General features: G+C 42.6%; 1 protein-coding gene across 1 annotated transcript in view; it reads right to left on the reverse strand.

The window, feature by feature from the left end:
- PALLD (palladin, cytoskeletal associated protein) overlaps window positions 1-24,817 on the reverse strand; it is a 400,257-nt gene that overhangs the window by 250,667 nt on the left and 124,773 nt on the right. The gene's annotated exons all lie outside the window — the stretch shown is intronic.

The raw sequence follows: 24,817 nt of genomic DNA on the forward strand, positions 1-24,817 counted from the left end.
TTTCCCCTTCCTTATTAAATTTTCCCCTTCCTTTGGGACTCATCTTCAAGTTAATAAGGTCAAGGCTGCTTTTCAATGGGAAGACTGTCTGCGTCTGGCAAGCGCAGTTTCTTCTGGTATATCTTTTTACTTTTTGTCTCTATACTTTAGCTGTAGAGTTTCCCGGGGGTCATTGAGTGGCAGTAGCTCCTCTAAAAGGTAGGAAAGGAAACATGGGGGTCTGGAGTTTCACCACTTCCTTTCTCATATCCAAGAGGGGTGATTAGAAGAGCCTTTCTTCCAGAATTGGGATTCCCGGAAGGGCATTCTGTTGATTAAAGGCAGAGGCGGAAACAAAAGGGTCTTAGGATGTGGTCACCCTAAGCAGAGACACCCCAGCAACTCAAGTCCACTCTTGCTGAAAAGGTAAACACCTTAGACTCCCGAAAAGCAATCTCAGTCAAAGATGAGGACGTTTCTGGGCTCCTTTGTGAGAGTGTGGGTGAGAAGGAAGATTGGATGGCATCTGCTGCTCCCCATTTTCTGTGCCCAAGGAGCGAGCTACCCTTTGGGTACAGCTAATAGGTGCCCAGTGTTCATGGCTGCTCTGCCCTTTATCTCTGCAATCTGCCATTTACTTAAGCTCCAAATGGGAGCTTTGCCACTGCTCCAACATTCTGCATATTCCCAGGCTAGGGGAGGGAGTGTCACCGATTTCTCAGTGTGTAGCCAGAAGGATGGTGCCCTTGATGAAAATGCAAATTCCTGAGCTCTCCTCACAACCACTGTTAAAAATTTTTGTCCGGGAATCATGAAAACAGCTTCTTTTCACACAAAAAAGAAATGAGTAGTCAGGCACAGTGGCTCACACTGTTAATCCCAGCACTCAGAAGGCAGAGGCAGGAAGAGCTCTGTGAGTTCAAGGCCAACCTACTCAACATAGTGAGTTCTAGGACTGCCAGGACTACACAGAGACCCTGCCTCAAAAGACTAAAAAAATTAATATTTGAATAAGCTACATTTCTCATAATTTAAATAAACACAAATGCACTACAGTCTTACCTACACTCTTCCATTGGTTAATGATGGCATTCATTTTTCCTGTAAAAGTCCAGATTTCTTTAAGTACATCAATACCACTACATACCATTTTTTCTTTATCTTCTGAAACTAAAGTATGCAGAATTATAACAATACTTTAGATTGTTTCATATTATATGCGTGATTTTTTTTATTCAGTTGAAAATAAACACTTGTTCAGCACCCGGTACTCTGTATCCACAGTATATGTTGGTGACATGGAATTAGAGAAATGGACTCTTTTTTTCTCTCTTTATGGCATCTGTGTCTGAGGGGAGGGCCATAAAACAGAAAAAAAAAACATTGTCTTAGTTAGGGTTACTACTGCTGTGATGAAACACTGTGACCAACTTGTGGAGGAAAGGGTTTAATTTGGATTACACTTCCATGTCACTCACTGTTCATCATCAAGGGAAGTCAGGACAGGACTACTCAATCATGGCAGGAACCTGGAGGTAGGAGCTGATACAGAGGGGTGCTGCTTCCTGGCTTGCTCTCAGGCCTTGATCAGCCTACTTTCATATAGAACCCAGGACCACCAACCCAGGGATGGCACCACCCACAACAGTCTGGGCCCCTCCACCATTAGTCACTAATGAAGAAAATGCTCTACAGGCTTGCCAACAGCCTGATCGTATGGAGGCGTTTTTCATTTGCGGTTCCCATCTCTTAAATGACTGGAGCCTGTGTCAGGTTGACATTAAACTAGCCTGCACACACATAGGTAAGGAAATTATATATTATATTGAAGTGTAATAGGAACAACCGAGAAGAAAAAAAGCAAAATCAAAAAGAACACTGTAAATGTGGGGGATTATGATTTAGGATGGCACGGTTAGAGTCTCTTGACTGAGACTCTAGTGACATTTGACCAAAGGCTTGTGCAGGTGAGCTTTGGGATTGCTTGGTGAAGTAGAGGTCAACTGGTGCAGTGGCCTGAGTGGTAGTGTGTGCACTGCATGTGAAGAACGGCAGATAGATCTGTGTGGTGGAGCAGAAAACCTGAGGCAGAAAGTCATCCCAACTCAGACAGGCAGTAGGCCATCCAGAAGGTATAGGAATTGAAAGGCAGTTTAAGAATTTTTGACTTTTATTCTTTTAATTTTTGACATGTGCATGTGTTATGCTTGCGTGTACGTATATGTTCGCATGTGTGCATGAGTGTGTAGAAGCCAGAGTTTGAGGTCTGGAGCCTTCCTTGATTGTTTTCCAGCTTATATATCAAGACTGAGTCTCTGACTGGAACCCAGAGCTCAGTCATCAGCTAATTAGTGTTGCTAGCCAGCTTGCTCTGGGGCTCTTGTGTCTAACTCCAGAGCAATTTGGTTCCAAGCTGGCAGCCACTCACTCCCACCTGCCTTACGTTCATGTATGCTAGGGATCTGAATTCTGGACCTCATAGTTGAGTGGTAAGCTATCTCTGTAGCACCTTGGTTTTTATTCTTAAAGTATTAGGTAGCTATTGGAAAGTCTTAAAGAAGGAGAGGCATCACACACACATGCAAACACACACACACACACACACAGAGTGCACAGAGAACATATTCATGTTTAATGTTGTATGTTCCCTTGTATAAATGCAGTATGATGCATTTACTAAAGATCCCAGTGATAGACATCTGAGCTGTTTCCAAATGTTGGGCAATGTTTTAGGCCCCCACGAATGGTATTTTCCACCGTGCAAGGAGATCTGTGGTACTGGTTCCCACAAGCGGGATCACTACATTTTCCATTTTGGATTTTGAGAGATGCAGTCAAGTTGCCTTTCAGAAGGTGGAACAAATTTACACGCCCACCAGCAATGTTCTAGCTGTATTCAAGAGCACTGCAGCCTTCCCAACAGAGTGTGCAGCTAGACTGCCGGGCTCCAGCCAATCCGATAGGTGAAAGGTGACATCTCAGGATCGTTCTGGTTTGCATTGCTGATTCTGAGGGAGTCTGAGCAACTTTTCATACATTTAGCGTCTACTTGATCTTTCTTTGCATCTATGGTCTACTGATGTACCCTTGCATCTTTCTTTGTAATGGTCTACTGATGTTACCCTTCCCATAATCTGCTGGAGTCTTTGACTTTTTCTTTAAGGTTTCTCAAAACTGCATGCCATTAAGGAGATCATCCCTCTGTTTTACGGGGTTTGTTTTGCCTCTTGTCTTCGGACTTGGCTGATCGTATCCTGTCATATTCTTCTTGAATTTATCTATTCAAAAATCATAGGGAGGTACTTCTTATTCTATTTTCTTGTGCAGTAATTGATTATTTCTTTATGTGTGTTGGAGGGGAGCATGGGTATCAAGGCTCTAGTGTGGAGGCTAAAGGGACAGCGTCTACTATGTAGGTTCTGGGACTGGAGCTCAGCTCCCCAGCCTATCAGACTTTGGGGGCAAGTACCCTTACATGCCAAGCCATCTCTTGAGTACTCATGTTTTTTTCTTTAACACTGAAATATTTTAGTATGTGCTGCGGTTTGAATAAAAATGGCCCCCGTAGGCTCACACAGAGTGGCATTATCGGGAGGCGTGGCTTTGTTGGAGTAGGTGTGGCCTTGTTGGTTGAAGTGTGTCAATGGTGGTGGGCTTTAAGGTATCAGACGTTAGAGAAGGGTCTAATGCCATCTCTCTTCCTGCTGCCTGCCAATCTGGATGTAGACCTCTCAGCTCCTTCTTCAGCAGCAAGCCTGTCTGCACGCTGCCATGCTTCCCACCATGCTGACAATGGACTAAACCTCTGAACTGTAAGCCAATCCTGATTAAATGCACTCCTTTACATGAGTTGCCATGGTCATGGTGTCTCTTTGCAGTAGTCGAACACTGACTAAGATCATGTGTATTTTATTTTTGCTTAGTTTATAATGGATTAACAATGGATTCCGCTTTATTTTACTCCAATTAATGATAATACCCTACTGCCACTTTTACAAAAATAACAAAAAAATGTAATTACATTAAAAAAAAAACCACATAAGACAATTTGTCATCTCAATTATTTTCAGCATCAAACCTCAAACTGTGTGCATTAATATTAATCAATATATTTCATAACTATTCTACTTTACAAAACTGAATCTTTACACCAATTGAATAACTCCCTATCTAGCCCCCAATTAATTTAATGACGATATGGGACACTTCTTTTTTTGGAGACAAGGTTTCTCTGTGTAACCTTGGCTGTTCCTGGAACTTGTTATCTAGACCAGGCTGGCCTTGAACTCATAAAGATCCACCTGCCTCTGTCTCCCAAGTGCTGGGTTTAAAGTTGCATGTCACAGTTGCCTAGATTTTCATTCATAGAATATCAAGCCCTATCCATAGAAACCTCCACACTTAATTCCTTTGCCCATTCTTTAAGTGAGTTTTCTTTTGTTGTTGAATTGTAGATGGTCTTTACATATTCTGGATACCAAGTACTTATCAGATGCACAGTTTTCAAACTGCTTCTCCAAATTCTACTGATGAGCGTTTTGCATTGGTTCACAGAAGCCAAGTCTGAGTGGCTTCTCTGGTGCCCATGCTTTGCTCAGCAACTCTTGGTGGTAGCAATCTTTTACCCTGCTTTTCTGAGATGCTGTGTTTATCCTAGTTGGATCAGTTACTGGACCCCAAATTTGCTTCATGGTTGTCATGCCAATGCTTTTAAGTTAATTGAGGCTGTTCATTTTAATATGTAGTGGGGCTTTGAAAAATTGTGTGTGTGCACTAGTTTTTTTTCTTTTTTCTTTTTTCTTTTTTTCTTTTTTCTTTTTTTGAGATAGTTTCATGTTGATCCCAGGTTCTTCCTGAACTTGCTATATAGGGAAAGATGACTTAAAACTCTTTCCCCCTCCCAAGTGTTGAGATTACAGACATATGGTATTTTTTTTTCAGAAGTTCCAATTACTTCTATAATGAAATAAGCTTAAAAGCTTATTTCATTATTATTTCCAGGGGGCAGGTGACAAATTGTTTGCCACACGAGTGTGAAGGCAAGAGTTGGATCCCCAGCACCCATGTAAATTCTGGGCATGTATGGAGGCCTACCTGTAATCCCCAGAGCACACTGGATAGCTAGGCTAGCCTGTGTGCTCTTAGAAAAATTAGAGACCCTCCATTGGAGAGCTATTGAGGAAGATGCCTCCACACATGCACATACATGTGCATATACACTTATGTGTCCACATGTACATAAGGATGAATACCCAGAAACATGCACAACACACACACACACACACACACACACACACACACACACACACACTACAATAACAGTGTGTAACAGTAATGGGTATGTTGGTGAGTCTACTGGGCAGACTGAGGGAAACTTCTGAAAATATGTGTTTCCTCATTATCTTTATACAAATAGGAAGACAACTTGGCTTTCTGTTATACTACAAAGAAGACCTGATGCAAAGAGAGCTGTTTTCTAAGGCTCAAAGGACAATGTGCCAAATAAGTGAGTGAATGCATAGTGAGGTTAACTTTCCTCAGAAAATGCTAACATCACTGAAATGCTAGATGCTTTACATAAAGAGGACACAGAATCCCTTCTCTGTGGAACCTTCAAAAATAAAGAGATTTCTTTGGATAGTTTGAGTGTGGTCCTGCCCCATGGCAGGGGTGTATTACACAACCTCCGGTGTCCCTTTTCTCCAATCATGCAAAAAATACATGCCAGGGCATCGGAGTGACTCCTTTTCTAACTTAGGCATCAGAGTATGATCTGTCAAGAGATTGGTATTAATGCCATTGAGATTCAGAAGCATAAAGTGGTTATGTAACAGGATGCCACTTGATGGAGAAACTTAGGCATAGACCAAATTACAGCTAATAATGCTGGCTCGTTTTTTGTGGCTTAAAGACTAGAAGATCACAATCAACTTCCTGTTGCTTCCAATTAAAGGAAACATAAGAAGAGTTCCCACATGTCCTTGTGGCTGGTCTGAAAGAAGTAAAAAAAAAACACACAGGAAAAATATATGGAAAAAGTTCACACGGAGATATGTTAAGACCATATTTTTCTCTACATTGAAATTCTCAGGTTGTCTTGAAACTCAGCATCTGAGTCGTGCTGGGTAGTGGGTCTGAGCAAGACTGGAATTCTGGACATTCCTCATGGCTTCATAAAAATCCCCAAATGATGGACAAATGCCTATGTTGTAGTCATGGAAAGAGAAGGCCCCCTCGTGATTTGAGATTGAGTTTGTTCATTTTATATTTATAGTTTCGTCACATAAGGAATGTAGAATTTGGCGTTGAGAAGAGGACAGGGGAGGAAGGAAGGGGAGAATGGAGGGCAGATTGTGTGTGTGTGTGTGTAAACCTAGGCTCTATGTGGGGAAGGGAGGGAGGGAGAGAGAGAGAGAGAGAGAGAGAGAGAGAGAGAGAGAGAGAGAGAGAGAGAGAGAGAGAGAGACGTTGCTATTATCATGACCATAATCACCATCATTATTTGTTTTGTTCTTCTGCTTTTGAAGCAGAATTTCTTTTGGGTCCCCAGTGCCGGAGAGTGGCTGCAAGAATTTTCTGCTTCCCTTGCTAGCAGCTCCATCTGTTTACAATGAAAGTTTGGCTTCCACTTTTTGGCACAAATAAAAACCCTAGGGTGCCCATATAAGTCAAACAGATGAAGCATGTGTTCCCAGACCTGAAGTATCACCCTTTCCTGGAGGCCCAGGACGTTCACGATAGATTTACATAGCATCTCATCCTCCATAAATCTAGGACGAAGCTTCTGGGAAGCAAAGGTGGGTCACAGGTCACTGGACCTCACAGCCTTTGCAGTTCATCTGCCACCTAATGGAGTGATGGAACCCTGGGGTCACACTTGCCAGGAGAGAGGTTGGTAAATGGCAATTGAGCCATGTAGTAAAAATTCCTTTCACCGCTTGTCATGGGATTCTTAAGCATTTGGGAGAAGGATTTACACATCAAAACAAGGAAATATGGAAATATGGTCTTTGCATAATTTGCTAAAATTGGACCCAAATTCCAGATAGAAAGGCATGTTTCCATAAACAGTATAGCATAAAGTAAGTAAACATGACCAAACTTTTTAGTACCGGCCATCAAGGCTGGGCTGCGGAGGGGGTGGAAGGAGGAAGAGGCTGAGAATAAGAACTTGGCATCCTTTTTTCTCACTCCTGTTTGGGAGACATAGAGGATGGCACCATTCACTCTTTCCTTAAAAGTAAACTTCAGACAAAGACCTGTAGGGCAATGGTAACAGGGAGCGAGCCATACACCCTGAAAAGTTTTGGCTTCCCACACTATTTCGTGGAGGCCACTTTGCATGGTTTATTGGGCATGTCTCCTCTGAGGTTCTCTGGCAGAAATCTGCACTTACTTTTCAGAGCATAATCAATGGCTTGGGACAAGCAAAACGAAAGCAAACCATATAGGCTCGAAGCAGTTGAAGAATTAGGTGAGCATCTGCTGGTCTGAAATTGTGGTCGCACGCGTCAGGCTCAAAGGGACCGATTTGATTATAAATAAAGAAAGAAAGAAAACGCTGATTCCCTGGTAGCCCAGGATGGACTTAGAGGACCAAGGCTGGGCCAGGAGATCTGTACATTGATCAAGTATTTTTGGTGGAAATGGACTGTGCTGCTTAATTTTCACTGTCATCTTGTCAAGATTTACACTCGCCACGGAAAATGTGCCCACAGGTGTGCCTTTGAGGATGTTTCAAGAAAGGTTTATGTGAGGAGGGGAAGATCCATTTGGATGTGGGCAGCAGCATCCTATGGGCCAGGAGTCTAAATCAAATAAAACTGAGAAAGTTGAGAGGCGCCCCAGCATTCATGTATCTGTCCATCCTCTGGCTGCTTGTGTAGTGTAAACAGCTGCCTCACACTCCTGTCACCATGTCGGACTGCACCCTCAAATTGTGAGCCAAAGTAAGCCCTTCCTGTCTTCCTTCCTTCCTGCCTTCCTTCCTTCCTTCCTATCTTCCCTCCTTCCTTCCTATCTTCCCTCCTTCCTTCCTATCTTCCCTCCTTCCTTCCTTCCTGTCTTCCTTCCTTCCTTCCTTCCATTGCTTTGCCACGTATTTTGTCACAGCAATGGAAAAATAATTAATACACGAGCTTGACAGCCTACTTTGAGAATTGCTAGTCTAGAATATTCTATAGTATCATTTAAAAATGTTGTGAAGGGAATCACACGTGTTGAGTTGTTACCATGCTGTGGTGTGGCACAAAGCTATCCAGAAACTTAGTGAGTCTCTTAATCTCTGATATAGGGTCTTTTCTCGACAAGTGTGCAACTGACAGGGTGTATGAAGATGTGTCACAGACTAGATGTGACACACGGCATTCTCCAGCAAACCTTTCTTGAGCCAGCCTCCACAAAGGACTCAGATATCAGCATGGCAAAATATTATATTCTATGATTTTTGATTTAGCTTTTTAACTGAGTAGTATAATTTGAATATTTTCCCAGTTAGGTTTTATTCATTTTTTCTTTTTTACTAGATGAGTGAGTGAGTGTGTGCGTGCGTGCGTGCGTGCGTGCGTGCGTGCGTGTGTGTGTGTGTGTGTGTGTGTGCGCGCGCATGCTACGGTGCTTCAGGGGACAACCTTGGGTGCCTACACTCACCTTCACTTTGTTTTGAGGTAGGGTCTCTATTTATTTTCCCCTGTGCACACTAAACTAGCTGGTCTGCAAGATTCTGGGGGGCTCTTCTAGCTTCACTGCCCCTTTCCATTGGAGCCCTAGGTTTATAGATGCTTGACCTACATCATGCCCAGCTTTTTATGTGGGCTCTGGTTCTCACACCTGGATGACAAGCATATTTGTCCACAGAGCCATCCTCCTCCTAGGACAATATTTTTTTTAAGTAACATATCACGTACCAGTTATTTTCTTATTGTTTTGACAAAACACTTGACAGAAACAACCCAAGAAAGGAAGGCATTATGTTACTTCATAGTTTCAGAAGGTGTGGTCGGCCCATCACAATGGGGATGGTATGAAGGCAGGGTCTCTAGGATGGCTTGTTCATATACTGGCAGATCAGGAAGCTGAGAGTAGACCAGGCTGGGCTGGGCTGGGCTATAACTAGGTCTGCCCCTAGTGTTACAGATGAATTGCATCTACCAATTTAGCGTTTTCCCACCAACTCGGGGAACAGAGACCTTCACAGGTCTCACAGCCTTTGTGTAGGTGCTGCCCTTGTAGGGGCCTTAGCAGCAACCATTGCTGTCTTCTTGGATGCCCCGTTAGCTCAACTTACTTCCTTGACATCCCTGACAGCTTGATAGCTTGGTAGCTTTTCTAACTTCTGATTTCTGATTCCTCTTGGCCATTGTATCAGCAAGTGATGCTCCAGTGATGGCCACTGGGAGTTGACTGTACATTGGATTATTTTCTTTTTTGGATTTCTTGTGGCTGTCCTTTTTGTGGGCCCTTGACTGTAGAGGACAGTCCAGGTTATCAGCTGAGGGTTCATCTTGGTAAGGAAAGTGGACTTGCATTTTGCACTAAGGAACTGGGAAACCTTCCCACGGGTCCTGGTGGTAGTGCCTCAGGTATCTGGGGTAGATCTTGGACCTACTGAAACTGCCCATCTTCTACTCTGTTTTGAGGAAGACAGCCAGATGGAGTAAAGATGGCAAAGAGTAGTAACCTCTAATATTTTTTTACCAGCTAGGCCCCACTTGCTAACGACCCACGGCCTTGCAAAACAGTGCCATTGGCTGGGGACAGAAATTTCAAGGCATGAGCCTGTGGGGACATTACAGACTCAAACTGTAACATGCCATTAGAGCAACAATGAAATAAATATCATTAGTCAAGTTTGTTGGCTACATTGTGAGCATGGAGCCAGGGTGGTTTGTGGCTTGCATTTGGCTCATTTGTTCTGTTCCATGTCAGCGCACTGAGCGCTGATCTTAAACATTTGAGTTCTGTGTTGGGAACATGACTGGATGGATTTGCAGTTTCATCATGCCTACTGGAAAGGCTGTAAGGAACATACTCCACTGTCTTTGGTTAAGAGAACCATGTTTCTCATTACGGGGAATCATGTTTCTGCTTAAGATTAAGTTTGGTGACAGTTAAGTCTGGTGGTTTAGAACTTTTGTGAAGGCTAGACCTGAAGTGGACCCAGGTTCTTGGAAGTTGTTCTTTCTAACACTCTGCCTTAGCTCCTCCTCCACCAGTCTTAGCCTCTGCCTGTTAGGAGCCAGATAGCTGCAGGGGCTCTGAGGAGAGATTCTCCACACAGTGTGAAGAACAGTTCATCCCACCTCTGCTGATATCAGCGCACCCTATCCCACTAGACTTTCCAACCCAGACAACAGAAAAGCTCCCCCCACCCCGCCCCCCCGACTGATTTTTCTCTGGAGCAGCATCTTTATGTGCAGACTGGATTAGGTCATGTCCCATTCTGAAACGACTGAGTGGCTGCCTGTTGCAATTAGATTAAGAGTTAGAGTCATTGAAATGTCAAACAAGGCATGGAAGATTTGTCCTCTGCGTACTCTTCTAACTCCCTCCCCGTCAGCCTGCAGGGTTTCTTTCAACTCCTCATTCATTTTAACCCCTTTATTATTTAGGTTCTCCGTAACTCTTTATAGTCATCCTACAAATCTTTGCTCTTTGTCTGTGTCCTCAGACAGTACCCACCACATTTTTAGACTATGATTCCCCATCACCTATCAAATATATTCCTGTTTTTGTGCAATGTGCCCCCTTTGCTGATAGGTGGCCAAATGGATATGATTCTTTCTATAGTTATAGCTCAGTCCTTTGTATTTACCTGACACATAACAGATGCTCAAAAACAAAGACCCAAGTTGCCTGGGTAGACACCCATATCCCTAAAAGCTGCACAAAACATCGCTGACCATTTAGACCTATTGGATGTTAAATACAAAATTAATTAGTATTGCTTTCTGGAAACCCATCGTGAATGTAAGAAACATCTCTGTGAAAAACAAAGGCTCAAGAAGATTTAGACCAACCTATCAGATGGCACAAACGACGGGTTAAGCAGGAAGGAAGCTCTCGAAAAAATAAACACACATTTTATTGTGGCTAGTATTTTCTTTGGAAGACAAGAGTCATTCTTGTGGCTTTGCAGAGGTGACAGGTGGCGTTTTTGACCTCTGATGTCATTCAAGAGATTCAAACTGGAATGGAACGAGGTTAACCCCCATGCCATGCACAGCCACTATATTTAGAAGAGATTTTGCATTTATTCCTAATATTTGAATATGACTGGCCTTGCCATACTCCTTTTTCCCCCTTACACCAAAGTAGAAACTAAGTCTGAAACTGAAAGACTATTAAGATACTTTTGATGTGTTTTCGTGTTCTGTTATCACATTGTGACCCTAGAAAGTCAGTAACTGGCAATGATGGTGTCAAAAGTTGCTGTCCCTAGAGCCTCCTAAAAGTAGGAATTAACTGATACGGAGCGGAAGTACTTAAAAGTCTCCTGCTGTCTCCAGGAATGTAGCATGGAGTCTGAACACATAGCAGCATTTCCAAAGCCCGTTGATGTGGCATTTTATCCATTTGTCTCATCTGGGCAGTTGTTATGATACTTGTCCCACAGAAAAGGGAAACTGAGACATCGAATGAAAGTGGCTTGTTTGAGATGACCAGGTGAGAAAGCAACCAGTGTTTCTTGGACTGGAAAGATCCAACCTACTCCACAACCTCATCCTTTCCCTTCCATGGTCTCCTCAGTATTATGCTTCTTCCTTAAGAAAAATATAGAACCTTGATCCTGATTTCTTTGCAAAGCAATAGCAGGGATCCCAAAACATCGCTTCAGCCTCCCTCTCCCTCCCACCTGCCCTTGTAGTCAGAAGAAAGCCAGGAAATAATAGGAAACATTAGGATCACTTCTTGATGCTTATTTTCAAAAGTAACAATTACGATAGTTGTCATTTACTGAGAGAGATGATTATTACTAAGCCCCCCACACTGTATAACATACTATATTGTAACAACTTTGTAAGAGGGTTCTATAAGTGTCCCCACTTTACATTACATGGCTTGAGCTTTGAAGGACTTGGGCAATTTGTTGAACACCTTATGGAAGTTATTGTCTCAAATTTAGGGTCTTAGGAACTACCTGGGAAGCATTGAAAATGTTTGTGTTTTTAGAGTCCTCATTCCAAGAGCCACGGTGGGTGCCCTTGACTGAAAGACATAGCTTATTTATCTTTTGCAATTAAGGATTGAATGCCGCAAACTAGTCAGTTAATTCAGTGAAGTGCCTTCTGCATGAGTTTTCTTGTAGCTTTAGAACTTAGAGTCTAGTATTTAAATTTCCTTAGTATAGAGACCTGAAGTGAGAGGAAGGCTTAAGTGTCAGAGAACATATACGCAGCCAGTCAGAGTGAGAAAAAGACAGGAGAGGGAACACACACTGAAGGTAGTATCTCTGAGTACAGATTCTTTTCTTATTTGCAAGATAACGTCTCATGTAGTCCTAGCTGACCTGAAACTTGTACGTAGCTCTGGATGACCTTAGACTTCAGTTCCTCTGCCTCCAGTTCCTGAGTGCTGAGATTATAGACACACATTATCACTCTTGGTTTGTGCAACACTAAAGATCAAATCCAAGGCTTTATGTATGCTAAGCAAGCACTCTACCAAGTGAGCTACCTTCCTAGCCCCTGAGTATGGCTTCATTAGTCACAAAATTAAAGTTGACTCCTTGAAATACAACCCAGTTTAAACTCAAAGCCACAAGGAATACGCATGCATTTGGTTTAAAAAAACTACTGTAGCAGTCTTGAAAATGAAAGCCAAGAACAAAGATGGAAGTGGGGAAGAGAGGGAGGGGGGAGAGAGGAGGGAGAAGAGGAGAAGGGCAAGGGAGGGAGAGAGGAAGGGAGGGAGGGAGGGAAGGAGAGAGAGAGAGAGAGAGAGAGAGAGAGAGAGAGAGAGAGAGAGAGAGAGAGAGAGAGAGAGACAGAGAGAGACAGAGAGAGAGAGAGAGAGACTATTGTTCCTCCCTTAATAGCCACATCATAAATTACTTTCTCCAGCTAGCAACAAACTTTTTCATCCATAACATGAAGTCAAAGACCTCATAAATTGACTGTAGAGTCTTCCATGCTGACCGCAAGGCAACAATTATTTAAAACCAAAGGTTTCTGCATGCGTGTTTTTCTAAGGGAGTCGCTGGTGGGATTCAGAACGGTTGACATTCTTTCGTGACTGACACCCCAAAGATAGTACAGAAAGAATCCCAAGTCCTCCTCAGGCTGGCATTGCAGAAACTGGTCTTTGAGAGCCAAGACCTCTCAGAGATCTGCCCTGAGGACTACTCCCCGGTGCTGTGCCACCAGCCAGTCTGCCACTGCCTGAGCTGGCAAGGTGTAGGACACGTGCTTTTGATTATGGGAAGAGATTGAATATGAAAAGCAAAACTTAATCCAAGAAGGGATGTAAATCTCTTCTTCATGCCCTGTTGAAATGCAATGTCAGTACTTAAGAATTCCTTTTGCCACCAAATGGACCCGGGCCAGACACCGACCCTCAACCCCCAAAGCTCTGTTATTTTCCTTGTGAAGCTGAAAGGAGAAATGTCTTCATGATTACAAAAAACATGTGTGGAGAGGCGATAATGAAGATAAATCATTTTCCCTTCCCTGATACTCAAGGCCTTTGTGGTAAATGCCATATGTAGCTTTTGGGGGAGGAAAAAAAAATCCCTCCAGTGCGTATTTATTTAGATAGTGTTTGTGAAAGAGAGTGTGTGAACCTGAAGTATGAATACAATTTCCATCCTCTATGCTGCTTATAGGTAGGAATGTTTTAAAGTAGTGCTCTGTGAAAGTCCTTCCAACCAGCCCCTCACTAAGCATCTTCCCCTGGAGATTAGGGCAGAAGTATCCAAAAGATGCTTTTCAAGGACTCCCAGCCAAGGCTGATAGACAGCGGTTCATGCTCTTACTCCGTTCCTTTAATCATGAGCTCCTACTCAATCGGCTCCACCGCATCCACGCACTAGTGCTTATTGGCTCTGCTCCCCTCACATCTGAGGAATCTAAAACCCACTGTGCTTCAGATACCCACAGCCTGTTGCCAGCGTGGCTGCTGGTGCCCAGCCGAATAGTCTTGTATTCAGTTTTGGGCAATTCATATGGCTCACTGACATGCCATTTTTCCCACACAGGGCAGATGGGGTTTGATGTGGAGGATTGATGGGAGGAACATGCATCTTGCAAGCAAGAGAAGCCTTTGCTGCTAGGACTGCTTCCATGGCCCTGTACTACTTTGACTTCTTCTTTTTCCTTCCCAGTTCTATTTCTGTGCTTTCTGGAAATGTTACTAGTGAAAACTATACAGGACAGGCCTGCAACTATGTCTGAACCCATGGACAGGCAGCAGGAGCTGCTAGTGCAAAAGCAAAGGTGAAACAAGGCCATTTCACAAACACTTGTAAAAGCGTACACGATACTTCCCAGGGGCTTGCCTCGAGAATCCCATTTGTTAATCACTGCTCTATGATTTTCCAAACCAGAGAGAGTTACTTCAAACACGGATGATACACACATGAGCGATTTTTAGATAAGAGGACAGCTTTGGCTGAACACACTCGGGCAGGGTAGCTGGTCCCCGCCTCCTCTTTTTGTCTGGGGGCCAGAAAATTGGGGCTTTGCGATTTTCCCAGGGCAGGACTGTTACAGGCATGAGATCTTCCATTGATACGATATTATTATTAGTTTTTAAATGCAGGCCACAGAGTCCTCAGTGTCTTCAAAAAATAACAACACAGTTCATAACTTTTAAGACATACCAAAGAAGGGCAGTGTGTACTGATACGACCTAATACAAGAGGCAAAAGGCAAGAACTAAGCCAAGGGCAAAAGAGACTGCAGATTTTTTTTGAGAGAGTTAAGGTGGCATCTACTCAGACAAAGTTGCATATGATGGCCACAACTTATGACATTTCTTAAGCGGGGGGGGGGGGGGTGTTGAGGGACAGTGACAGATAAAGAGACAGAGACAGACAGACAGACAGACAGACAGACACACACACACAGAGAAAGAGAGAGAGAGAGACAGAGAGAGAGAGAGAGAGAGAGAGAGAGAGAGAGAGAGAGAGAGAGAGAGAGGGAGGGAGAAACTGACACCAAACTCTTCAGCCTTTAATGAAGTCATAGGTCTTAACCAGAAGGATAACAGTGTTAGGTTAAAGCAGTTGCACACAGGAGTAACCCCACAGCTCAGAGTATGTTTGTTTTTTTCCTACACAGTTGTTGGCATGATTTTGCAGTATCCATTATTATTTATTACCCATCATTATTTATTTCTGATGCACAAATTACTTATGTGGTATCACTACCATGTTTTTAAAGATTATCTTTGGATATGTACCCACGAACTAGTATAATTTAATTCTCTCACTTTTATTCAGAGTGAATGCTAGCCTTCAAAGCCAGTATGACTGGGGCACACTCCAGGTCTTCAGAAAACTTGGGGTAATCCCAGCAACTCATTATTTCTAATTACCCTCTATCTGGAAGTGTAGTGCTGAGCTCACTCCACACAGCAGCCAAGGGAGGTAGGACTCATCTCTCTACCATTTTCCTCTCAAATATAAATATGCATATTTCACAACCTCACCCTTTCAGTCAATGCCTAAAACCTGCATGTATTTCTGGCATTGTTGTCTGGAACGCAGGATGCAGCATGATCACTGAGTGTTGACGCACACCCAAAAGATGAGGGAAAGATGATACGAGGAGGCAATGATTAGGGATGGGGAGAGCGTGAAGAGCTGATAGTGCTCTGAATAGAATTGTGGCCTATGTTGATGAGGCATGGCTGTGAAAAGCATGGCGCCTAAGTCAGGGCAGTCACTTACATAATGCTTCTCTGTGACCATTCATTGGGAACATAGAAATCAGATGGCAAGTTCATTTGAGTTTGCCCAGAGCTTTCCTGGCTCCTTGACTGGCCATTCTCTGTCTATATGTCCTCATGCCCAGCCTACAAAGCACAAAGATACCTGCTTTTGACATATGGAAATGAATGCATGCATTTTCAAGAATGGCATTCAAAACTCAGTTTTCCTCTCATGCCACCTCCTGGAATATTTTCACTGAAGGAAGGCAATGAGGCAAAGGCATCCAGGAGGTGGCTTGGCAGCACCACACTGGCAAGGTGGTTTCCTATGGTGGAGACTCCACAGTTCTGAACACTGTGAGGGGACATTCCAGAGAGAGTTTTGGATTTTATGGTTTCAGAGACACTGATGCTCACGGATGATTGGTTTTTCCTCCTTCACTCTCTTCTAGGGAAGATTCTGGGTGCTGCTGTTTGCTTTCTGAGTGCTGGAAGATTGTCAAGAAGCTCACTCTACTCAGCACAACATGGACCAGAGAATTTGCCATAAGAACTTGGTCACAGATTAAGACTTGGAAGAGCTTAATTTTGGTGATTACCTGGCAAGGTGGGACAGAACTCAGCTCAGGCTGCCACTTTAGGACACTGGGGAGTGATTCATAACACAACTTCCTTGCAAGCTTAAGTGTCACAGCAAAGTGGTGGGATGGCCATAGTTTCCACTGTTGGTGGAGGTCCTTAGAAGGAAGAAAGAGAAAGCTTCAACTGCAGCAACTCTCAGGACACAGAAGCAAATGACTGGGTTTACATAAGGCTTTTAACGTGGACTTTAGAGAGAAAAAAAAAGCTTACTCAGTTTGCTGATGGTCAGGCCAGTCCAGTGAGGGCCTGGTCACTGAGGACCGACAGCCCAATTAGAGTTCCTGGCACATAGGAGTAAGCCCCAAGATTCTAGTCAGTTGTTCCAGCCAGGGACCAACTTGAAAGTACGTAGGAGGCAGATTTGACAATATACCTGAAACGATTTTAAACGTTTTTAAACGATTTTAAACGATTTTAAAAACTGGAGTCACGTACAGCTTAATGCATTATCTTAAAGAAAGTCACAAAGAAAGACCTTTGATTAAAAGAATGCCGTGACACATGATCTTGTCTGCAGAGGCCAAGAGCTTGACAAACTAGGCTCCAGCTCCTGAACCCTGTTGTACATGGCTCCCCGGAACATTGCTTCGAACATCAACTGATGAGCAAACACCAGCAGCATCTCCCTAAGGCCAGGCTTCTTATTACAGGAAAACCCAACCCTCTATGGACTGAAGTCACATTAAATCACGCGGCCTGTTCTTCACAGGTGGACATGGTTTTGGCTCTGATACAGTTTGTTCTGAGGTGCAGAGCAGGAATGGAGGAAGTCTGAATCCTGCTGTGGAGTGTTTTAATGTCACCATAACTCTAGGCTCCCTAGCTCAATGGAGAAAAATACTCCAAGCTCCTTGGAGAGATGTCTGCTCAGTAGGAGGCAGGAAGAAGATGGGGGAAGCTGTCAGGCACAGCCTGGACAAAAGCTTCAGGTGCCTCATGGGATGTCCTTCTTTTTGTGTGAAAAACTGTAATGATTTCAGTAAGACCAGACTTGGTGAGGCAAAGACAGTAACAGATTTTATTCTTCGGTGACTTTCTAATGTCCCACAGCTGTTCAACTGATAAGGATAATAGGGGAGAAGATAAATGAAAGACACCAAACATGCCAGAGGGATTCATATAAATTAAGGGTATTGACAAAACAAACAAGCAAACAAAACAACAACAACAAGATGCCCTAGTTGTGAGGGAAGAATTCAGGAGGGGAGAAGTACCTATCATAAGGATTTCTAAATTTAGAGAACATTTGACATCTAATTGTTAGATGTTCTAAGAATCCATTGCTTGATGTTTTTTTATGTCAGGGACTTTGAAGGAAACATCGTTCTAACATTGGTTGTGCACTTTCAGCCTTATGGAGGCTGACACTGTAGTATTTCATGAAAGATACAACAATCTGGAAGAGACAAAAACCTATCTTGAAATGCAGACGCAGTGCCCATAAATAAGTAGTGGGCTTGCTGTGCGCATAATTCGAAAACACGGTCAGTCCTCTGCAGCCTTGAGTGCCCTATCACCACGTTCAACCAATTGAGGATGAAAAATATTTGAAACAAGATTTTATCTGTATTGAATATGGTACAGATCGTTTTTCATGTCACTGTTCCCTAAGTACTCTAGTAAACCAGCAATTTACATAGCATCCATATGGTATTCGAGTCCTTATGTAATCTATAGGGTGATTACTGAATCACCCATATAGCCCAATATGATGAGCCACACATGCTCAAGGTTAGCTGTGAATGTGGCCCAACACATATGAAAGTATCAAAAATTAGATAGTTTTGTAAGTATCCAGTGTATGTGTGGAAGTCCTATGCAAATTCTACATTTGATATCTGAGACTTGAGCATATGTAGACTTTACATCTGTAGGGTTTCCTGGGACCAGTCTCTACAGTTACTCAGAGTTGTGCCCTGTGTTTATCTTCCTGAGGATCTGTATCCAAATCACCTGTTATAGGTTCTAGGTCACCTAGACTGTTCTTCAAAGGTCAGGGTCCAGCTGATTTTCTTGTAGCCAATTAAAAAACAACGACAACACTCACAGATAACTGAGATTGTAGATGAATAAATGACCAAACAATGTATCACTTGGCTATGAGTTACCAGAGCTCAAGTACCTAAGGGAAGTTTTGCCTTAACTTTTTTGTTTTCTTTTGATTGTTAAGTGGAATTGCTAATTTTTTTCTTTTACCAGCTTTACAGATTTATCTTATTAAATGCACCAAACCTTCAGCTAATACACTCAAAGCTGTGTCTGACCCTTAGTACATAAGATCCATCATCAGGACCAATGATGCTTCTCTTTGGCCTTGGCCTGCTACAGCAGATTAGTCAGTTGTTACGGAAAGCAGCTCCCAGTGTGCCAGGTCCAACAAAGTCTGAGTCAGAGCAGCCATCGACCAATTCCAGCCCCGGCCACTATGCGTTTTATACTCTCCATGTCCTTCTGCCGTTGTTTATTTTTAAATAAACCACATTAAATATGGTGGAAATAAAAGGGGAGACAGGCTGACTCCCCAAAGGATATGGAGAAGAAAACCAGCTTTCATCCTCCCACGGTTACTTTCAGGGACATGACTTCAGCTCTGCACTCTCTGTCCTTCCTTGCACTCCCCTGCATTAGTAGGTTGTATCTTTTCTCAGACTCCTGGGAATGTCTGTCAACCCCTTTCTTTTTAACTCCTGACTCCCACCCCCCAGGTCCTGTGCTTTTTGTTGAATGTTTGGTGCTTATCACAGGTGAGTTTAATACATTCATTTATGACTCCCATACTTTTCCTTTTTTTTCATGAAATTGGTTGGCAGTCTGACTCTTTTATTTCTTAAATCTTTAGGAATGTCAGAAGTAAGGCAGAATCTATGAGTAATCTCTAAGACCAGACAGAAGATAAAAATCAAAAATGTCTTAGATACTAGAGGGCTCTAGATTTAGATTTTTAATGAATATGCAAAACATTCTTTTCATGCATTTACTTTCTTAAAACAATATCACTCCAAATAAAATTAAAATTAACCTATGGGGTCCATCACTTTCCATAGAAGTGTGAGCTAAAAGTATGTACAATATTGACCTGCTTAAAATTTGAATGTTGGGGCCCTGAGTTCAATCCTTAGTATTTCCTTCCCCCAAACTGAGTGAAATAATTCATATAAATTGTTACATGAATAATAATCACTTTAAAATGAAAGACCATCTTAAAATATTTTCACAAGCTTGGCATTTTGGCACATGCCTGTAATCCTAGCACTTGGGGAGATAGAGGCAGGCACATCTCTATGAGTTTAAGGCCAGCCTGGTCTACAAAGCAAGTCCAGGACATACAAGGCTACATAGAGAAACCCTATCTTGAAAAAACAAAAACAAAAAACAAAAGCAATACCCACAAAACTAAACCAAACAAAAACAATATACTAAATAAAAACCCAAACAAACAAAACCAAAAAACAAGGACATTTTCACATGTCTTGATAGTTAAAGGGACACAGAGCTGAGGGTGTCTTTCAGTTACAGAGTGCTCAAGGTTCTGGGTTCAATCCACAGCACTATCCAAACAAACTCTACCCCAAACCCCAAGAATAATATAAATTAAAATGATGATACATTTCTACTTTTGTCTCTCAAAATTGCTCAGATGAAAATCACTTATATTTCTCTTCTTCTTCTTCTTCTTCTTCTTCTTCTTCTTCTTCTTCTTCTTCTTCTTCTTCTTCTTCTTCTTCTTCTTCTTCTTCTTCTTCTTCTTCTTCTTCTTCTTCATTTTTTGAGATAGTGTCTCTCTGTGTAGACTTGGCTGTCCTGGCATTTTCTTTGTAGCCCAGGCTGGGCTTGAACTCATAGCAATTATATTTCACTTTCTAACTAAACACATAGAGAAAGATTATCAGTTATGAGTGATAAGTTAATACATCATTATGGAAGATACACTGAACAATGGTTATAGAAATTAATATGTATATGAATCCTTAATTTAAAAAAAATAGAAAATTTCTCTAATAAAAATTAGGCAAACTCTGTAAAATATAAGGAGTATATTTATGCCTGGCACGAAGTCTGATTACTGAAACATGAACAACAAATTCTTCTGGTGACAGGCGTTCCTTGAAACTATTTATTATGCTGTCTACAAATTTTGTGAGAAAAATATTTTGCTTATTTATTGGGCAGTGCTGGTGATGGAGTAAGTGACTATAGTGAACTAGAGGTCCTCTGTGGACCCAGATGACCCAGCCCAATGTTCAGGCAGCTGTGCTCAGCATGCCATAGGTCCAGACTCCTTTTCCCAGTCTGCAGGTCATTTCCCTGGGTTCTACTGACTGACATTGATCATGGTCTTGCATCTCATGCTTGCACATTGACCTGTATTATAGTGACCTCTGAAGTAGTCCCTTGCAACTGACTCCATGGTGATCACTGGGGAGGGAGGCATTTTCTTTATGACCACCCCCTTCCCCTCATTATTAGAGACTAGTTACTCAGTCATGAACACTGGCTTTTGACATTTAGAATCATCTAGAAAAATGTAAACAAATATACAGATTCCAATCTGAGAAATCCATTTACTTGGTCAAGTATGGGGTATAGGAATGCTTGTGTGTGTGTGTGTGTGTGTGTATGTGTGTGTGTGTGTGTGTGTGTGTGTGTGTGTGTGTGTGTGTGTGTATGGATGTGCAGTCAAAGGTTGAGGTCTTACATCTTTCTATCAGCCTCCACCAGAGACAGAGTCTCTCTCTGAACCCAGAGCTCAGTGAGTATGCTAGGCTAGCAGGCCAGCAGGCTTCAGGGATCCTCCGGGATCCTCCTATCCCTGCCTTCCCAGTGTTGGGATAACCAGCAGGGACTGTGTTCCATGCCTGGCTTATTTTTGTTTTTAATCCTGGGTATAAGAGATTTAAGTACAGCTCACCATGCTTGAGTGTGGGCCAAGCATTTTATCAAATGATCCATCTTCCTACCTCTAGGCATGCTTAATTTTTTAAAAAATCTACCCAATGCATTTCTTAGGGATCTAGGTTTAAGACACACTGAAACAGCTGAGAGCTCACGGCTTGGAGTGCTGGGAGGAGACAGAGAGGGCACCGTGATGGGTGGCAGAGGACTCTTGAAGCCTCCAAAGCCACCCTGCGACATACGTCCTCTAATAAGATCACAGCTCCTAAACCTTCCCAAATAGCTTTACCAAGTATTCAAATTCATAAACCTATGGCAGCCACTCTCACTCCAACCACCACATGCATTTGATTCTTATTCTTTTCTTTCCTTTCCTTTCCTTTTCTTTTCTTTTTGAGACAGGGTTTCTCTGTGTAGCCTTGGCTGTCCTGGACTTGCTTTGTAGACCAGGCTGGCCTCGAACTCACAGCCATCCACCTGCCTCTGCCTCCCGAGTGCTGGGATTAAAGACATGTGCCACCACCACCCGGCATGATTCTTATTCTTCTTTGAGAAGGGGTCTCAAAATGAAGCCCAAGTTCAAGCTGGCCTTGAACTTGCAGCAGTCCTCTGCCTTCCGTCTCAGTGTTGGCATTTAAATGTGTCCATCAACTCCACCTACATACAGCTCATTTAAGAGTCAATGGATCACCCGCTTGCGCCTGCTCTGTAGTAGATGTATATTTAGAAACCCACAAGAAGAATATTATGATGGGCAGATCTGAGCCCAGGGGTTCTGCTCAAACTATGGCACCAACCAAGGACAATACAACAGAAACACATTTTTTTCCTTAAAGATGTCTCTATCGTACCTGGGTTTTAACTAAGAATAAAAGACAATTCACTTTGTGGTGGTTTTCTTTCTTCACCTGCCCCGGTAGGTAGATGATAGATTGGATATCCTTTGAGGAATGCAATACTGTACTAAAGCTTGACTTGGAGAAACAGCAGGAAATTCTGTCAGTGGACAATGTTATTATTATTATTATTTACCCTCTACTCAAAACAGTGAACAGGACTGAGTCTTTCAGGCATATTCTCTCAGAGTCTCATTAGCACTGAGGCTGAACCACCAATAGCATTGTCAGATAGAGGGCATGTCCTTAGCAGAGTCCTTTCCAGTCACTGACAGTAGGAATGTTCAAACAGTGGGCTTCCCCCCCCCCCTTAGCTCTTAAACCACACACATCAATAATATTCACGATGTTAATTAATATTCATGAACACAAATATTACTGTTCATACTGAGACATAGGAAACTTAAACTCTATAAGATACTTTCTCCAACTTCTCTGTATGGCTTAACCAAGCATTGAGAGCTAAAGCACCTGTGCTTTATTTGATATATCTAGAGATCAGAATTAGGCACTGTGATACCACTCCTGCAGCCCTTTAGGTTGATTGCTGCATTGGTCGGGTTAAACCTTCAGCCTATGAGGTTGTTGTTGGTGGTGTTTTTTTTGTTTTTTTTTTGAGACTTCTCTGGGTGTTGGGTGTTTTCTAAGATAAACTGAAACCACTCGTGTGCTGAGCTTCCTTTTGTGTTTGAAGCAGAAGTAGGAAGACAAAGGACCATGGTGAAAATAGTGTGCACGCTGTCTCCCACGGCAGGGCTTGATGGGCAGAGTGATTCTGTCTGCATCCTTGGTTGCATCCTTGGTTGGTGCAGCATCACTGACGTGCCTTGCTGACCCTTCTTCAGCTGCTATAGAAGTTGCCAGGAATGCGGCTTTCTTCTCTTCCTAGCGTTTCATAACAGCTCCCATAAACTAGGTCTTTAAGGGATCATTTTCGAAGTCATTTTCTCTTGAATTATGACATGATAAGAAGCCTACCCTATGAACTCAGGCCATGAGACATTTCTGTATGGGAAGGTTTTATATGTGTGTTTGAGAGCGGCTGTAGACTAGCAGAGCACATGTCTAGACTATGGGATGTCTGTAATGAAAACAATAACTCTTTAGTTTTCGGTTTTTGTTGTTGTTCTTGTTTAAATCCTTTTTCACTAATCTTCTTTGACCACAGAACTCTTTTCTATTCTATGAACATTTGGAGTAATGTGGAAAGTATGGGCCAGTTTAACTTCTACTCTGGGCAGAGGCGCTTAATATAGTGACTGAGTGACTGATTTCAACAGGGTCTCATGTTGTAGCCCAAGCTGGTTTAGAATTCACTATGATACCGAGGTTGGCCTCAAATTCTCAGTCCTCCTCTCTCAGCCTCCCAAGGGCTAGGATTATAGGCCCATGCTATCAAGCTCAGTCGAATCGCTTACATTTTAAAGCGGCTTCATTTGTAAAGGAGGCATTGAGCTGGCCTCTACCACAGTCTGAAAACATCCTATAACCTGAGGAAGATGCATAAAAACCATAAAGAGCAAGCCAAGCAAAACACAAGGAATAAACGGAACCATGGTACCCAAGACACAGGAAAGATGACAGGGTTTGTAACATAACATAGAAAAGGATGCATTTTTTGAGTCCATTATATAGAAAAGGTTGTGGGTTTTTTTGTTTGTTTGCTTTCTCATTTTGAAAACCAACTGTTCCCTGAGGTTTGCATGTGATGTATTAGACTCTCACAATTAGGTTGTATGTTCATAATTAACTGTCTTTATTTTCACAAGAAGGACAGTTGGTTACTCTTCTGAAAGTCACTCAGGAGCAAAACAGCAGCCTGAACAAGACTTCGGCATGTCAAGCTTACTATACAAAAGCTGCTCAAGGGGTAAATAAGCAACAACTAAAAAATTTTTCCCCTTGGGAAAATAAATCCCGGGACACTTTGGATTCTAACTTGTGGGTCAAGAATGTTTAACTGGTCTACTAACATGTTGATAAACAGTGCAAGTTTCCAGATGGCATTGGCTTGTTCAGGATCACTCAGGGATCTTCACAGTCAGTCCGTAAATTAGAGATAAACCCATTCTTGATAGCAGCAGATTTCTCTGTAGGGTGGATAATCCATGTCTGGGATATGGTTGTATAATTTTAATGCATTGGTATGGTATGTTTTTCCCCAAAGTTGTCTTCCACAAATCATGTATTTTGAAGCTCACAGATATTTACAGTCCCCTTTTTGTCAAGATAACTTGCACTTTCCACACCAAGTTTGAAAAGCCTGGCAAAATATTGGACATGGAGCACGGTAGAGTCATGCTGAAGGGAGCTTAACAATATAGATGGGACTCCACCAACTGAACAAAAGGGAACTCACTTCCCAGCCAGCACTGCTCCTAAGGAGTTCCCTTCCCACGTGACTTCACCTAGTCAGAGGAACAGAGTTCAAGGTTCACAGCTTACAGAAAGCCTTTTCCTTCCCTGTTTTGCTGGGTTCCTTAAGACCTAAATACTGGTCCATTTGTTGTAGCTGCCACGTTGGGCGCTACTTAGTA

The sequence above is a fragment of the Acomys minous genome (genome assembly GCF_964271855.1).
Source record: "Acomys minous genome assembly, chromosome: 15".
NCBI lineage: Eukaryota > Metazoa > Chordata > Mammalia > Rodentia > Muridae > Acomys > Acomys minous.